The sequence below is a fragment of the Heterocephalus glaber genome, unplaced genomic scaffold, assembly GCF_053883595.1.
Source record: "Heterocephalus glaber isolate CG9 unplaced genomic scaffold, H.glaber_assembly_v1.0 deba00001472, whole genome shotgun sequence".
Lineage (NCBI taxonomy): Eukaryota > Metazoa > Chordata > Mammalia > Rodentia > Bathyergidae > Heterocephalus > Heterocephalus glaber.
Genome location: NW_028258315.1, coordinates 10,892,997 through 10,906,401, shown reverse-complemented (window position 1 = coordinate 10,906,401; position 13,405 = coordinate 10,892,997). Strand labels below are relative to the sequence as shown.

Here is a 13,405-nt window from a genome sequence, read left to right as displayed (position 1 = left end):
CTTTTGTTAATAAAGGTATTAATCCCAGCCATGAGGATGGAGCCCTCATGATCTAATCACCTCCCAAAGGCTCCACCTGTTCAGATCGCTTTGGAGGTTAAGTTTCAGCAGATGACTTTCGGAGGGACACAAACATTTGGACCATTGCAACTGCCATGTGTTCCTCTAAATATTGGTCATTAGGAGAGGGTTGTCACAGTCAGGAATTAGAACACTCCAAGCATTGAAAATTTAAATTAAGTTAATGGCCAGGGGTGTGGATAGAGGGAACCGAATGGGTCAACAGAGCTTGAGATTTTAATAATTTTAAAACAAACAGAATTTGGTGACTGGTAAGATTTAAGGGCAGTGTATATGGGGGTGTGTAATGTTTTGGGACTTTGAGACTAAGGTGGATGATAATGACATAAATGGCAAGTAAAGACACAAGAGAAAGCTTGACCCTGATCTCAATGGGATGAGCTCACCAGGAGATACTAGCAGAGTGGAATTATGTGAGACCCAACAGTGAGACTTGGGTAGCAACAAGTGGGGTTGGCATTCTGAAACAAGAAAGAGGAAGTGGACCAAACCTGAATCATTTCCTCCAAGGAAAAAATAGGGGCACAAGAGGAAGGAAGTGACCAACCTTTTCTAATGCAGCAGAAAACATTGTAGTGTCTAAGGTTTCATCATTGAAATTACCAAGATGGCGTTAGCAAGACAATGTCAGGGAACTGCTGGGGATGGGGGTAGGATATCTGGATGGAAGGAATGGCGTGAGGACAGAGGATGGAAGGGGCTGATGTGGGGGTACAGACTTTTAGGACAACTGGGTGTAGGAGGAAGAGGAAGAAGGCAGCTGGAACCAAGGTATGAGTTAGGGCTTCCATGAGAATGTGGAAACATAACTTTTGTTATGTGATAGGAAAAGTTGTGGTGAAAATAGAGGAAGAGCAAGTTGGATTACCTTTTTAAATTGCTATTGTCATCATTGTATAAAAACTAAAGAGAAGGGCCGGGGATTTAGCTCAGTGGTTTTGCCGCCTGCTGCGTAAGCGCAAGGACCCAAGTTCGATCCCTGGTACCAAAAAAAAAAACTAAAGAGGATAAGCAGACAGTGCTGGAGTTTTAACTACTGGGGATCAGTAAAAGAAATCTTCAATTTTTAAAAATTATGAATCCATCAAACTGGGATAGTGGTAGGAGAGTCAGAGGGAGGAAAAGAGCAGTAAAGAATAACTCACTGTTTAGAAAAAGGTGGATATAAATAATGACAGGGCTTGGTGATCCCTCCTTCTGGTTGGGGTAGTGGTCAAGGGCAGCACATGTTTGTATCTAAGGATAAGAGTGATTTATCTTGATTTTTTAAGTTACATGTTTGCTTACATATGAAGGGATACCGAAAATTCACTTTATCAAATGGCAAGAGACCATTGGTATTTGAGCTGTCAATCTCTACTCAGAAGTAAACCAGTTAGATGTAAATGTACACTTCTGAATATTTAGAAAACAAGTGAACAAAACTCAAAAACATTGAGGAATATGAACTTTTCAACTGTTGGAAGCAGCAATGCAGCTTTTTTTTTTTTTTAAGTGTCATGAGTAAGATGTTTTCTTCACATTACTGTTTTGTGTGAAGCTAAAAGGGTTTTCTCAGCAGTGGATCCTAATGATTTCAGATTCGGGTTCAAAGCCAAGAATGCATGTAAGCACAATTGCAAATTGACAGTGGTTGCAGGTATTTGTACAGAGGCCTGGAGAATGTCTACATCCCACGAAGCAGGTGCTCACCGTTGGGCAAAGCAGCAGGGACTGAAATCAGAGCTAATGGTCAACAGCTACTTAAGCTTGACTTGAAATCTTGGTTTTTTATAAGATAAATGTATTATATGTAGATTTTTAAATTAGAAAAATGAACACTAACAGATTTTCTTAATTACTGTTTGGGAAGTCAAAGTTTAGTAAGAAAAAGTAGGTGATTTCTTAAAAAAAATAAAAATCAAAAGTGTATGTATTTTGAAATAATGGGCTTAAAAATTTTTGGAATAGACATATATCAATTAGCAGGTTTTCATCCCCAGTACCTAATTTGTATACAAAAGTAATTATGTTCATTGTGTATATATTTTACAATTGAGCACTATAAAAATATTAAGGGATACTTATTAATGCTTAAATGCAAATGTTCATATCTCATTTCTTTTTTAACATGGTAAATACAGTAATGTTTTTGTTTTTTGAGACAGGGTCTCACTATGTAGTACAGACTGTCCTTGAACTCACTATATATCCCAGGCTGGCCTTGAACTCACTATGTAGCCCAGGCTGGCTTTGAACTTACTGAGATCCTCCTGCCCTCAGCCTTCCAAGTGCTGGGACTACAGTGCTGGCAATGTTGCTGTTCTTAAAAAAGTGAACAAACTAATGAAAAACAAAAAGGGGAGTTAGTGAACAGGATACACGTCAGGGAGAAATTTGTGCTTGCCAAATGCCTGAATGAAAAGAATGCTTCCAAGAAATCAGAATATTTTAAATTTGGTATCAGTTGCCTTTTACAAGAACTGTCTTTCTTCTTTTTTTGCTCTTCCAAGTGCTCCTGTGTCTTCAAAGAGCTATTCTGTAACTGGAAGAATGGCTTCAGCTTTGCAAATGTCATTTACCACTTTACCACAGTAAAAACATACACTTTTAACAATGGTAGCTATTACTGTTACTATCAGTGAGGTGGGAATGCTTGAGGCTATAATTCAGAGGATTGAAGAATAAGCAAAGAATGAGGAGCAGGTTGCAAGGAACAGTGAAATTCTGCAGGGACCATGAGGGATCCTTGATGCCCTCTCATGTTAAGGAGTCTCATCTCAGGCTAATGCCAGGCAAGCTATGAACTCCTAGCTTCCAGAGAGTGAGAAAACCTCACAGTCTACTTTGTGCCTCCTGCAGAAGCCCTGGCAGGTAGTCAGTGAGATATGAGTAAGAAGATTCTTGCACAGCAGAAGGATCTCAGCTGAGGCTTTTTGGGGAAGAATTTGAAAGAAACAAATTGGCCTTCGTTAATTTTCTCTGATGAGCCCATGTAGCTATGAAGAGAAAGTAGGTTGATCTGCCCAAAGCTGAAAATGAACAAGGTGAACACTCAGAAGAGGAAGAACAAGGAAATCAACATTGCACATGCTACTGAAAGAGCTAGTCATGGGTTTTGGCAATGTGAGGGCTGGAGACTCTAGATCTCTGTTGGAAGAAGCAAAAGACCAAAGGGCTCAGTTGTAGAAGAAAGAAAAGGAGAATCACAAGTGGCAAAATAATAGAAGGGGGCACACGAGGCTCATTCTTCCATGTCTTCTTGTCTTAGCCTGTTTTCTAGTGCTATAACAAAATGCCTGAGATTGGGTAATTTATGAAGAACAAAAGTTCATTGGCCCATAGATCTGAAGTGGGAAGTCCAAGAATGTGGCTCCAGCATCTGGTGAGGAGGGCCTTTGTGGTGCATCATGTGGTGAATGTTCCAGCCTGAATCTCACTATCACTAGATGGAATCTCAAAGAAGAGACAGGACCTAGCTCACCCTACTCCTGGGGCACATTGTAGGATTATTGACTTACATCACAGAAGAGAATGGCAGGAAGCATCAGGGAAAGGCATAGGAAGGTTTATTAGGCAGAAAGAAGTACACGCTGAGAGAGGAAGTGGGGAAACTAGAGGTGAGATGGATTATGGTCTGGCTGGGGGTTTTTATGTGTTCTTGGGGTGTCCTCAAGACATCTAGGATGTGGGCTAGATTAGAATGCAAGCCATTTGCATGTGTTTAAAGATTAGAGATATGCTGCCCACTTAATAGCACTGTCTACAGGAGGAAAATTACAGGTTCAACTTGCAGGTTTAGAGCACAGGCTCAATTTATTTATTGTATCTTTTTTTTTCTTATTGTATCTTTAATGACTCTCAAGAATTCTTGGAATGAGTTTCCTGGGGGCAGGGGGGGCATTAAGAAGGTGAGTAACTTTGATTTTTGTCCTGAAACTGCAGTTTTCATAAAAATATAATTTTAAAATTATGATTTCCCTTGTCTCCTTTTGACCCATCCTATCTCATCTCTTCCTCATCTTATAAAGCCACTAATGCCATCATGGGGCCTCACCCTGATCACCTCATGGAATCCTAATCACCTCCCAAAGGCTCCACCTCCAAACACCTTGACATATGAATTGTCAGTTGTTTCCCACACATGAATTTCCAGTGACACATCGAAACCATGACACTATTTGACTGTAATCTCTGTTGGGGAAGGAGCTAGTTCTCATTCATGTTCTTCACTTATCATAGTGCATGTTTAATAAATGTTTTTAAAATCAGAGTGAGCCAGTTAATGGGAACTGTTATCTTGCTGGATAGTTTTGCTACTAAGCTGCTAGGTTCTTGAGAGTGGGCCTCTGTCTTGTGGACTGATGTATCATGAATGCCCAGGAAATCTCAGAAGTTTAGGTACATAGAGTTATTGAATAGACAGATAAACTGGATCTTTTAAAGTTCTTATTTCCTCATGTAAAAATGAAAATCACAAGACCCACTCCCATTCGCAAGCAGGGATGAGGCATGCATTAAAATGCCAGAGAACTTTGCTCTTAAAACTTGCCAAACCAACTCTTGAGCATGTTCATTTAGATTCCTTAGTGGGAAGCTGATTCCCCATGGCTAATATTGTCCATAACCATGGAAGGAAATGAGTCAGACAAATGGAATCACAAAGACACATGTACACCTTGGCTACAGATTTCTCAGCTTTTTAAATGTGAAGTTGTCCTCACTTCTGCCTCTCCTACCCCTGAGGCCCCGCCTCATGTGAGGATTGCTCCTTAGAGCAAACATCCATGACAGATTCAAAGCAGTCGACTACTTTGGCTACTGCTTAACAGGTACTAATATACCATTTTGTGTTCTAACCAAGATTCCAGCTAAGGGGGATGGCATGAAGCTAATTAAAGCAGTCTAGAAGACTGTTTAAATGAGGAAGAAAATGTAAACATTGTCTTCTCTGGATAGTGTGATTAGAAATTATGGTTGTTGTTTTCTGCCATACCATCTGTGGCTTGTCAAAATGTTGACATGTAGCATAATCTGCCACTAATCAAATAGGAAAAAGAAAAGAAAACAAACTAAAAGAGAAGAAGAAAATCTTAATTATAAGTAAGAAAACAGACATAGAAACCCTGCATCTTCCAAATGGGAAAAAATATTTAACTTATTTTTCCAAAATAATTTTGATCTGTTTTCAAATAAAAATTTCAGCTACTCATTTTGCCTTAAGAGACAAACTCTCCATTCTCAAAAATTCAACAATAGGAGAATCAGGAATCTTAAAAGTGAGAAAAGAAGCCACATAGGTGAAAAAATAGAGTTAAGGACAATCAAAGTGTAAGACTAAAGTACCTTATATAAAATAATCCCAAGTTGAGCTTTTTTAGTATACCTAGACCATCAAGGCTTACAGATAATTTGATGGTATTAATATTCAAGTCAGATTATAAAATAGTAAATTATATTTTCTAAAATCTATACATTTAGATTATACAACAAAATTAAGTGCTTGATAAAGAAAATACTTTCTTGCCTGATGTGATATAATGGAAAATGATTGTATTTAGATAAAACATGTACTTTCTGGACTTTTCTTCTACTGCCATCAATTTCTTATGAAGACTCTGCCTTATAAAGTATAATTTAGAAATAGAATATTTCTACCTGGAATCTAGAAGAGATTCTGGTACATAAGCATGTATTAAAGATTGGTTTTGGAAGAGGGAGAGGAAGAGAGAAAGAATAAACCAGAGTATTTTGGTGAATATTGCTAATTTCATTTACGAATGCCATATTTATATGACAATTGATATAGATGTTCTTGCTGTTGATGTATTTATAAGTTCCAACTGTACAAGGCCTTGAGCAAAGTATATATTTCCTTATTTTTTTTAAGTGACATCTTTTTATGGGCTGAATATCTTTAACAAGATTCATGTGAGTTCACCTACTAGATAGACATGGATCTGAATTTTAGCAAAGTCAGGAAATTAAAACCAAGCAACAAAAGAGGGGCTGGCTTATAGCTCAGTGGTAGAGTGTGTGCTTACCACGTATAACGCCTTGAGTACAATCCCCAGCATCACAGGAAAAAAAAAAGAAGTCCCAAGAATGCAACACACAACATGAGCTGCATGTGAAGTGGGACCTAGGGACCTTTTCCTTGTATTGGTGACAGAGCAAACAGAAGCCAAAGCAGGGGCATAAGGTACCACTGAGTTATTTGGGCAGCATTCATTATTGAAACCTCTCTCTTCCCAATCTACTCAGTGCCCGAGTCATTTTCTAGGCAGCAGCAAGGAACAAAAAATGAGGAAGGGAAGGATAAAAGCAAAAGTTTCAGCTGGCAATGATAAAAGACTTGCCACTAAAACTATACCAAACACTTACATAGTACTTACTTTATGCATGCAAGATCCTAAATTATTTAAGTTTCACAACACTCCTACGATTGTTCCCCTTTTACAGATGAGGAAGCTTAGGCACAGAAAAGACAAAAGTGTTTAAAAGTCAGAGCCATAGTTCAAATCTAGGTGGCCCACCTCGGAACCTGTCCACTTGTCTGCTACTGAAAACTACAGAAGAGAACAAAGGATTAGGGGCTGGGTGACTTTCAAATTCCCTTCCACATATACATATCTAAGCTTCTCTACCACAGTGTAGGAAAGTCTTCATTTGGGTACTGAGCCCCTAGCTTGGTTCCTATTACAGTGGACAGGGTCAGTGAGTACTTGGCATATGAAAGAACATGTCGATCTGTAGTAGAACCCTCTAGAACAAATGGAGTCCTTAAAAATGCAAAATCTCAATTCAGTTGGCTTTTAAATATCCTATATTTTTCCTCAATGAAGCCTAGCAGCTTATAACACTAAGAAAAAGACATTTCAACAGAATTTCATTGCAGTGTTAATTTAGAGATCCCCCATCTTCCTGGAGATAACAAATGGGCCCCATAAGATGTAGATTTCTTACTTATCCCTAAACTACAAAGCGTCTTCAGCATATCAGAAGGCCTGACAGAGAAAAAAAGAAGAGGCCCAGACAGGAAATGAGCTGAGACAACATCACCTCACAGCAACCGGAAGGAAAACCCCACACATACATATGCCACTCACATCCTACGTGTGCGGTTGCCCAGTAGAGAAACGCTCACAGCTGCCTTTAGAAGCAAGTCCATTTGCTGCAGTGAGACAGAAGTATAACTGTGCACAAGGACTAGCTGTCCTGGCCTGCACATCCACCCAGAGAGAGGGCATGAAGGCCAGGAGCACGAGGTGGCCATCCTCAGTGGTTCTGCCTTTGGGTGAGTTCTCAGCCATTTGCTGTGGGTTGCTTTGGGGGAAGGGGTAGAACTCACTCAGACTCTTACTTCCTGAGTTAGTGTCAGACATTTGGTGATGTTCCCCACTGTTAACACCCTTTTTGCAGAGACTGAGAGGGTTCCGCATACCCTGAGGCAGGAATCTGTGACTCCAGGTCTCCTTGGAGTGGATCTGGAGCTGCTGGTTTTAATGTGACTTAAAACTCACCTGATTTCTACTCTTTCAATCTTGTGGGTAGGTGCTTCCTGGTGTGTAAGTACAAGGCTCCTCCTCTCTTCCAGCTGTCCACACAGACCTTACCTGGGAGGAGCTAAGATTTTACTTTTCTTAAATCTTTTTAGTACTTTAAAGTGTGGATTAGAATTATTTACATCTATATCATTTGCAGCTCCTCTGGGTATGGCTCATAGGAGACGAGAAGCAGTGGCTGAGAATTGGCCCCTGCGCGTAGGAGCCCAGTTCTGTAGAGACCTGGTTGTTAGCATCCTCTCACAGAGACTTGGGGAAAATTGCATTGTGTTCTTCCTGTGTACAATGGGTCACCCTGACAGCTCCATCCTTACTTTTCTCTGTATTTATTCATTAATTTTATTCATTCATTCACCTGTCTACCACAAAAGGTTAGATGCTATCTTTTTTTTTTTTTTTTTTGCTAAAATTATTTCAAAACGAAGAACACAGAATGATAAAGGGGAAAGCCAAACCCACTCTGAAAGGGTTATGTGCAGTTTGAAGCTGTGTGGAGAATGGAATGCAATCTTTTTCCTATGCTACAAGGAGAGTGAGACAGGTGCGCTACCCTTTTTAACTCCTGCTTGGGCACCCTGTCCTTCCCCTCACAAGCTGGTTTCCCACCCAGAATTGCGTGTGAGGAGCAGTTGTCCTTGACACAACTCTGGGACCCAGCCAAATGGTTTTCCTCCCTCTGTTTCCTTCCAAGTTTGATTATTTTCAAGGACACTCAAGTTCTAAGAATGGGGAAAAGTGGAGCAATGGAAAGGGAAGGATATGAAGTCAGGTTTTAATTAGAGCTCCACAATTTCTTGTTAATGATAACTTAACAGTGATCTAAAGAGTACTCACTCTTCTGATCATCTCTTCATTAAGTCAAAACTTATAGAAGAGGGAACAAACTTATATTGCTCTGAACCCCAAAAGCTTTAAGAGTCCAGGAGAAGCGAAGGCCTAATTAATATCTGCCAACTCAAACACAGTTGTCATTCTCCCTTGAAATGACAGATTTAGTTCATTGAGCAGGTTATATATGTCACACAAGTAAGTTTTTTACCCATTCTATGTCACTGAAATGTGCTGCCAGTGTTGATTGTTTTTCTAAAAAAATCTCTGGAGTGGCTCTTGTAACTCAAAAACTCTGACCAGTGATCTGTCATTAGAAAGGCATCTCACTTCTGTGTATAAGAAATGTGTGTTCTGCATCCATCTCCCCACAGACCTGTGCAAACAGACGGAGTTAAGGTCACATTCTTTAATGCAGTGGATAATGTTAATCACATCCTGCAAAACGTTAAATTTGAGTGACATTTTTTTGTCTAGCTAGCACGTATCTGTGGATGACAGTGCATATAATCACATTCATAAGCAACCCCTTTGACTTGAGTCGTGAGACTAGAAAGCCATCCAGTCATGGCAGCTACTCTGTCCATGCATATACTGACACAAAATTCAACTTTCCTGCTATGTAATCATTCAAAGACTTAAATAGCTCTGCAGCTGTGGTATTACTTGGCAACAAAAGTGTACATAACATAGCCCATGCACATCTTCCTGAAAAATATATCACACAAAACACCACTGTTGTTTTGTTGTCAACACAGGTAGACTGGTCAACCTAGATTGCATACTATGGTGACTCATTATTCCTGTCTAACAATTGCACTTCAATATCCTCTCTATTCCATCAATTCTTCTAGTCATGGTGCTAGTCAGAAGAGGAACATCTGCTATCTTTTGAAAGTTCATGACAAATGTCCTTAGCATCAGGCAGGATCAACTCTTCAACAGCAAAAGACTTCTTAGCTTTAGCAATGTGGTTAACCACTAAGAATGATACTCTCAGTGTAGACACATTTGATGAGGTGGTAGCCTTCAATAATTGCTTCTGTTCTTTATGTTCACATTTTTTCCCTCTTTTGAATAGTTCTTATGCAGGATGCTTGGTCTCCATGTGATGAAGGAGGTTTGAGGTTTCATGGCTTTATCAGATAGCCAGTTGTCACATATTACACAAAGTGGGCTTGGAGAATCTGAATCACCTATAACAATGAACCCATAGTTTAAATAGGACTCGATATATTTTTTCAATGCAGTTTTCTTTTTGTTAGCAGTCTTAAAATCTTCTGCTGTCTAACATTGATTCTTTACCCCCTTTCAAAGATACTTTTAAGTAATGTTTGTGTCTTATTCATTTTGGATAGGGCTACTGTGACTGAGAAAAAGTGCATAGTGTGGGAAAGATGTGTAGATGAAAATGGTAAATAAAATAACGGGAGGGCCATGCACAGACTTGAAGCCTGCCATCAGATGCAGCTTACTTGTCACTTGCCACTCACTGACAGGGTCTTGATATGAGTCTGTGAGCAATTGATTTATCATGGTCTCTGTGATCAAACCTCTCTGCTAATGTCAGTCGATATTTGCAACCATTCCCCAGCATTAGCATCACTGCCTCAACTCTAACTCAGATCATCTGGCACTGAGCTACATATCCAGTTCTTTTTTTTACTTTTGTACCAGGGTTCAATCCTTGGTATTGACTAAAGAAGAAGGAGAAGGAGGAGGAGAGGGTGGAGTGGGAGGAGGAGGAAGGGGAGGGGGAAGGGAAGGGGAGGAGGAGGAGGAGAAGGAGGAGGAGAAGGAAAGGTGGGTTTTTTTTTCAGAACTAGACATAGTGGTAATTGTACAATATTGTGAATGTGTGGAATTTCACTGATGTGTTCATCTCAGTGTTTGTTTTTTTCCTAGCTCTTGCATTTATTATCTTTTTCAGTTCTCTGGTAAATTTTTTTAAGTTAATTTTATTGGTACATTTTAGGTATACATAATAATCATATTCATCATAGGGAATATAGACCTGTATGTGATATGTCTTGATTCTTCTTTTTTCCCCAATCCCCTCCCCTCTCCTCAACCCCTCTTCCCTCCTTATTTACAAAAGCGTTGTTTTCCTTTTTTTCCTTCTATTCTTTCTTTTCTTTTCCTTTCCTTCCTTTCTCCCTACCCTCTCCCTTGTTCCCCTTCCCATTTGAACATTTTCTTCCTATTTGCCAATATCCATTATACATTTTGTCCTTATTTACACTTTCAGTTTTTCACACCAGGAAACAATGGGATATTTAAACATGTGTGTCTGATTTATTTCACTTAAGAGTATGGTCTTGAGGTGGATCCATTTACCTAGAATTATCTCAAGTTTAATGCTTCTTTATGGCAGAGTAGTACTTCATTGTATTTTAAAAAAAAACCATTTCTTTACCCATTCATCCATTGTAGGGTATTTGGGCTGTTTCCAAGATTTAACTATTACGAATTGTGCAGCTATAAACATGAGTGTGCATATATTGCTGTGGTAGGATAGTTTTAATTCTTTTGGGAAGATACCAAGAAGGGAGATAGCTGGGTCAAATGGAAACTCGAGTTTTAGTTTGCTTTTGCTGTTGTTTTCTGATATGGGAGGTCAGACCTAGGACCTTGCACTTGCCAGGCAGGTGCAGTGCCACTGAACTACATCCCCAGCCCTAGTTTTAGTTTTGTTTGTTTTTGGGGTTTTTTGGTTTTTGGTACCAGGGATTGAACTAGAGTCCATGCGCTTGCAGCGCAAGGCGGCAAAACCACTGAGCTAAATCCCCAGCCCCTAGTTTTAGTTTTTTGAGGAATCTCTACACTAATTTCTTCAGTAGTTACATCAATCTACACTCCCACTAACAGTGAAGAAGGGTTCCTTTTTCACCACTGCCCTGCCAACATTTGTTATTGGTTGATTTCTTAATAATAACCATTATTTCTGGAGTGACATGGAATCTCAGCAATTTTTCTTTTCTTTTTTTTTTTTTTGGTACTGGAGATTGAACTCAGGACCTTGCACTTGCGAGGCAGGAGGAGGAACCACTGAGCTAAATCCCCAGCCCTCAGCAATGTTTTAATTTGCATCTCTTGAATGACAGTGATGCTGAACATTTTTTCATATATTTATTTGCCATTTCTACTTCTTCATTTGTAAAGCATTTGCTCATTTCAGATTCCAGTTTTTGGATTGGGTCTTCAAATTTGGGTATCTGGTTGTTTTTTTTTTGAGTTCTTTATATATTCCAGATATTAGTCCTTTGAGGAACAGCTGGCAAAATTTTTTCTCACTCTGTGAGCTATTCTTTCTGATGGTGGTTTCTTTTGCTGTGCAGAAGCTTTTGATAAGATGAGATCCCAATTGTTGATTCTTTGTGATATTTCCTATGCAACCTGAGTTTTGCTCATGAAGTCCTTGCTTACACCTCTGTCTTCAAGAGCTCTACCTATTTTATCTTCCAGCAGATTTAGTGTTTCTGTTTTAATATTTAGATCTTTGATCCATTTCAATTTTAGTTTAGTGCATGGTGAGAGATATGGGTCTATGTTTAATCTTCATCATGCAGAAGCACCATTTATTAAAGAGGCTATCTTTCTTCCAGTGAAGGTGTTTTGCCCCTTTGTCAAAGATAAGGGGGCTAAGTGTGTTATTTCTGCATCTTGTAATCTGTTCCACTGATCCTCAGGTCTGGTTTTTGGCCAGTACCATGCTGTTTTTATCATAGTAGCTTTGTAGTATATTTTTAAGTCTGGGATTGTGGTGCCCCTGCCTTGCCTTTGTTGCCCAGAATTGCTTTTGCTAGTCTAGATATCTTTTGGTTCAAAATTAATTTTAGGGGGCTGGGGATGTAGCTTAGTGGTACAGCACTTGCCTAGTATGTGCAAGGCCCTAGGTTCAATCCCCAGGACTGCAAAAAAAAATTAATTTTAGGATTGCTTTCTCTAATTCTGGGAGATATGCCATTGGTTTTTGGGGGGTTTTTTTTGGTACTGGGGATCAAACTCAGGTCCTTGCGCTTGCGGGGCAGCCAGCAGAACCACTGAGCTAAATCCCCAGCCCCTGCTATTGGTATTTTGATTGGGATTGCATTAAATCTGTATAAGAATTTTGGGAGTATGGCCATTTTCACTATATTTGTTCTTTCTACCCAAGAACAAGGGATATCTTTCCATATTCTGATGTACTCTTTGATCTCCTTTTTCAGAGTACTGTACTTTTTAGTGTAAAAGTCTTTTGCTCCCTTTGTTAGATTGATTCTTAAATATTTCCTTTATTTGGATGCTGTTATGAAAGGTATTGTTTCCCTACTTTCTCTCTCACTGAGTTTGTTATTTGTGTATGGGAAAGCTATTGATTTTTTAATGCTGACTTTGTATCCAGCTAAGCAACTAAATTTGGCTATTAAATCTAGATGTCTTTTGGTGGAGTTTGGGGTCCTCTATGTAGAGCATCATGTCATCTTCAAATAATGATAATCTAACTTCTTCCTTTCCTATCCTTATGCCTTTTATTTCTTTCTCTTGTCTAATTGCTCTGGCTAATGTTTCCAGAACTATATTGAATAGGAGTGGTGATAGTGGACATCCATGTCCTGTTCCTGATTTTAGAGTGAAAGCTTTCAGTTTTTTATCATTTAGTATGATGTTGGCTGTTGGTTTGTCGGAGATGGCTTTTGTCAGATTGAAATAAGGACCATCTATTCCAATTTTCTATAGAGTTTTTATCATGAGCAGATGTTGAACTTTGTCAAATAATTTCTTTGTATCTATTAAGATGATCATGTGGTTTTATCATTGGTTCTGTAAATATGGTGTATTACATTTATTGATTTGCATATATTACACCACCTCTGGATCCTTGGGATGAATTCTACTGGTCATGGTGTATAATCTTCTTGATGATTTGCTGCATTCTCTTTGCCAGTATCTTATTGAAGATTTTTGCACCT

The 13,405-nt window shown here is 39.1% G+C and overlaps 1 protein-coding gene across 1 annotated transcript in view; it reads left to right on the top strand.

The window, feature by feature from the left end:
* The first annotated feature begins 7,206 nt into the window (after nucleotides 1–7,206).
* The window catches only part of Nedd9 (neural precursor cell expressed, developmentally down-regulated 9), a 183,880-nt gene continuing 177,681 nt past the window's right edge, over nucleotides 7,207–13,405 (top strand). Inside the window, exon 1 of the mRNA XM_021260652.2 lies at nucleotides 7,207–7,357. The gene's annotated coding sequence lies outside the window, so the exon portion shown is untranslated. The remainder of the gene's footprint in view (nucleotides 7,358–13,405) is intronic.